Here is a 4,715-nt window from a genome sequence, read left to right as displayed (position 1 = left end):
GGTCTATGCAAATATTAGATGAGAGTTAATTTATATAGAAACTAGAGCTAAAATAATGAAAGTAGGGAATTACTTTAGTCGCTCTTTCTGCAAAATAACCACCAGCCAAATGCCGTGCATGTCTAGATATGTGGGCTAAGTTATACCCACTGGTCAGGTAAGTCTTGCGGAGTACTAGTTGCTCAGGGTTTGTTGTTTACCATGTTTCAGATATAGGAGCTAACTAGGTTTCCCATCGGTGGGCTCGATGTGGCGCCTTATTTTCACGTCTCGGTAGTTCTCGAATTAATTAGTTTGTTTTATTTATTCTCTAGTAAAAATGTTCTGTAAGTTAGGTTCTCTTCCGTGCTGTCATTCTTTTTGTAAATTTTAAATTTAAAGTTGTTTGTAAAAGTCTTAATATATTTTGCTATTTTGTAAGATTGAATCATGCCGGTACCTTCTGCGCTCGCCTTCGCGCGAGACTTCTGGTGTGTTTCGGTCGGCCTGTGGGTTGAAAGTAGCCTGTCAAGTTACACTTAATTAAACTAATGCGCCTGATGTGTTCAGATGATGGCGGTTATGCTTAATTAAGTGTTTTAACTCGGTGTCACACCACTCCTCCTCCGCCCCCGCGCCCATGCCCAGCGACGGCCTGCTACCGAATACTGCGCTGGTCTGCCTCCTCCTCAACCCATATCGGTGGCGCGGGCCGCTCCGATTGAAACCCTAGGCGAGGGCCGTCGGATCTAGCAGTGGTGGCGGCACCGGTATCGCCTATGGAGTTCCTGACCGGTGCCAAATCACCGCTGGGTCTCCTTCGCCATCCTGGCGACAGGTGCCCTGTCCGCCTGAGGCCGTGTCGTCCACCTGATCCCGGCGAGTCGAAGCAAGGTCGCTGGCGTCGCGCGTGGCCTCCCTCGCCAATCCCGCCGTCGGCAACCCTGTCCGCCTGTGGCTGCGGCGGTCGCCTGGTCCGGGCGAGGCGAAGCAAGGTGCAGTGGCCGGCGTCGCACGTGGCCTCCCTCGCCAATCCCGCCGTACGCCCACCTGGTCCGGCGAGCCGAAGCCAACGCTCCCTTCAGCGCTGCACGCCCCAGCCCCAAATCACGCCCCAGGTCAGGTTTGATTTGGGCACGAGTCTGCTGCCCTTCGTAATCCGGCTAGGTAAATTTATTGATCCTCTTTTTTACTAGAAAGCTACTAACCTGGCTTGGTGCTAAAGTTTACTAATGAGCTCTACCTTTATCATTGGTTCTCCTCTTGATGGAAAATAGATAATCTGCAATACACATGCTGAATTGCTAATAAGCTTTTAGCAGTTACACATTGCTCATTTATTTGCTTACTTTGATATACTATTGGTACCATAGGCGATTTGAAATGGACTGGACTCCTGGTATGGTAAATGCAATTCATAAGGTAGCTAAATTTATTGATCCTCTTTTTTACTAGAAAGCTACTAACCTGGCTTGGTGCACAGTGATGGACTTCATTTCATTTCAATTTATTGATCCTCTTTTTTACTAGAAAGCTACTAGCCTGGCTTGATTAAATTTAATTCATTTCAATGGACTTCTCATATCATTTTGTGTGCAGGAAGTTGCTTGCGTGCACAATAATCAAATGAAAACAATTAGTTTGTACTCATTTCGTGAACTTAGCTCTGCCATCTTTGCATTTGGAGGATTTCATTTGCCTTCTTTCCCATGTAAATTCTAAACTTTGCTCACTACTCTTTCTTTTCAGCAAAAATCTGGAATAATGGAGAAGAAGAATAAGATAGTAGAAGAGTGACAGATTGCTGCAACCACTTAGCTCACGAGATGACCATCTATCTGCACTTGTCTTTCCCTTTGTCCTGCTAATTTAGTATCAGGTAAACACATCTTACTTACATGCTCCTAGACACATTTTATTGTTCATTTGCAAATAAATTAAGGGAATGTGTGCTCTTTTCCCTTTTCCCTTCCATTCTCTGCATGTACACTTATGCTCTCTCTCTTTTTATTATTTTGTTTCTCAACAGGTACTGAAAATTCTCGTATTTGGTTGAGATCTAAAGTAGGCATAAGGTTAGTTTTTTACGTTTCTTAATCTGCAACTTCTAGCTTGTAACTTCTGTTTGGATCTAAGTTGGAGGGCATATTGGGGCTACTTTTCTAGCTGTGAAATACTTATCCTTGGTACTTGACTGAATTATTTATTACTCATTAATTTGTTTTTTGGGTAACCTTTGCCAAAGCAAACTGGCTTGTAGCCAGCTCATGCTATGATGTGCTCTGCTGCAGGTTGGATGAGGATGTGAAGGTCAAGGAGATGAGGAAGGAGCACGTGACAAGAGCACATCTGATGCTAGATTCTGCCTAAAAGGTAGCAGGTCTGAAGTCATCTGCTCTCCTCTTTTAATCTCATTCATTTTACATGATCAAATATTTAATGGTTACAGCTACCATTATGATATTTTACCAGATTAATCATGATCGCTTTGAGACATGCAGCTGTTATTTTGAAATCAAAATTATTTTAGCTGAAAAATCTAATTGAAATGCGGAGTCAGTGAAGCCTTTGACAATTCCTAGGTGCCAAGATTCAGCCCAGGAGGCCAGTATGGATATATGGGATTGTGTATCATTTGGAGTATGGATATATGTTCTTGTGTATCACTTCGAATTTCAGTACTTTCATTTTCCATATTGATGAAGTTAGGAAAATAACAGGATAAAAATTTAAGTTACGTATTTATTTCACATGTGAAGCTATCCAATGAAGTTGTGCAATATGGAGTGGCCACATGCAAGTAAAGAGAGTCCAGAACATTTGGTACTCATAATTTCTAACATGTTTCTAACGATTTTTCACTAAATTCCATAATTGTTCATAGCTATTTCTGGTATCCAACTTCAGAATCATGCATTCATGAATAGATCATTAACGGAGATTGTACCAAGAAGTGCACATTGGTATATATGACCTGGACTTAAGTGAGCTTATATCATATATGCTGTTCGGAGGTATTTTGCTCCATTATTTAACTAACAACATTATTTCTATAACTCAGATTCCTATCATCCGAAAAGGTGGAGAATGCATCTCCTTGAGTCTTCATAGCATTTCATTTTTCATGAATTCTTTTTGGAACTTATCTTTGCATGATATAGTTATTTGTCAGAATTGGACAGTTTTTTCTGAATTTAACAGTACAATACGTAGGAGCCCTTTGGCCCTGAAGGATTTAACAGTACAAAGTGGTTTGGGTGTTCTAAATCTCAGAACTCAAAATGAAGCACTCTTGCTTAAGATCTGCATAAATTTTTTAATAGAGTGGACATCCCATGGGTTCATCTTGTATATCTGGGAGAGGCATTACAACAATAGGACCTTACCCAGCTCCAGAAAAAATGGTTCCTTCCGGTAGAGAGACATCCTAAAACTATTGGATTCCTTCACAGGTATGGCGATGGTGAATGTCATGGATGGGGCTAGTTATCTTTTATGGGATGACCTTTGGCTAAACCGAGTGCCAAAGCAGCACTTTTCCGAGCTCTTTTCATACAAAGAAGAAATATATCTCGATCAGGTCAGCAATAGAGGCAGATGGCCCTGACTCCTTGTTTCATCTGCCCATTTCCAATGCTGCTCTACACAGTTGACTGAACTAGCAGAAGATCTTACTGGCTTGCAAGAAATCACTGAAAAGGATTTCTGGTCATATATCTGGGGTTCTCCCTTCTTCTCCTCAGCTAAGGCCTATGTTCATCTAACATGCCATAGAATTATTCATGATGCTTTTAAATGGCTCTGGAAATGAGCCTGCCAAAATAAACACATGGTATCCTTTTGGCTTCTATTAAAAGACATACTCAGTATAAGAGAATTGCTTAGAAGGAATATGGTGCTTCCTGCTTATACTTGTGTGTGTTGGTCTCTTTCTGTGGAGGAATCCTTGGTACACCTATTCATCCATTGCCTTTTTGCACAATTTGTCGGTGTTTAGTCGCCAAGCCCACCTAGGGATACCCCACGGTGCTAGGTTTGTAGGAGGGGTTTCGCCGAGATTTGGAACCGATGGTGCAAGGAACACAAAGCTTTAGACATGTTCGGATCGTGAGATGTGTAATACCCTACGTCCTGTATGGTTGTTTGTATTGCCTTAGATGAGTTGTTCTTTCGAGGGGGTCACTGCCCACCCTTATATAGTCTGGGGGACAAGGTTTCATGCAACTCCTAGTCAAATACTATTCAAGGAGTCCTTCCCGATGCCTATCGAGTATTTTTCTTTCATTCGACTAGTCCTACTTCTATACGAGTAGTTATCATAGGACAAGGTACATGCCATGCACTATTCCTTACTCTAAAACATTTCACGCCTGTGAGCACTCCTGCTACCCCGGGTCTGACACAAGCTTGCTGCCAGGGGCGAAGCTATATAGTGATAGCATCCCTGAAAATAGTTTTTATGTTTAAATTTTCACCATATTTGCACCTCAATGAGTCAACTCGCACCCACGAGGCAAGTGCACCCCCCTCCAATTTTCTCTAGCTTCGCCACTGCTTGCTGGGCATCTTTAAGACTCCTTGTTGGTCAGGATGGCCCTTTTGACACACTAGAACAGCTTAAGGATCAACTGGGAGTGCCTTTATTCATTGAAGTTTTCATCGTTATGAGTTGGTGCATATGGATGTAGAGAAATGATCGTATCTTTAAAAGAATTCAGCCAAATCAAGGGTCCTGT

The 4,715-nt window shown here is 42.2% G+C and overlaps 1 long non-coding RNA gene across 1 annotated transcript; it reads left to right on the top strand.

Annotated features, from left to right (window-relative positions):
• Window positions 1–600: 600 nt before the first annotated feature.
• LOC120667252 lies at window positions 601–2,866 on the top strand. Its single transcript, XR_005672113.1, has 3 exons — window positions 601–1,858; window positions 2,009–2,054; window positions 2,271–2,866. It is a non-coding gene; the product is annotated as an uncharacterized LOC120667252 (long non-coding RNA).
• The last annotated feature ends 1,849 nt before the right edge of the window (window positions 2,867–4,715 follow it).

The sequence above is a fragment of the Panicum virgatum genome, chromosome 3N, assembly GCF_016808335.1.
Source record: "Panicum virgatum strain AP13 chromosome 3N, P.virgatum_v5, whole genome shotgun sequence".
NCBI classification, from domain to species: Eukaryota; Viridiplantae; Streptophyta; class Magnoliopsida; order Poales; family Poaceae; genus Panicum; species Panicum virgatum.
This window is presented reverse-complemented; position numbering and strand designations above follow the sequence as displayed.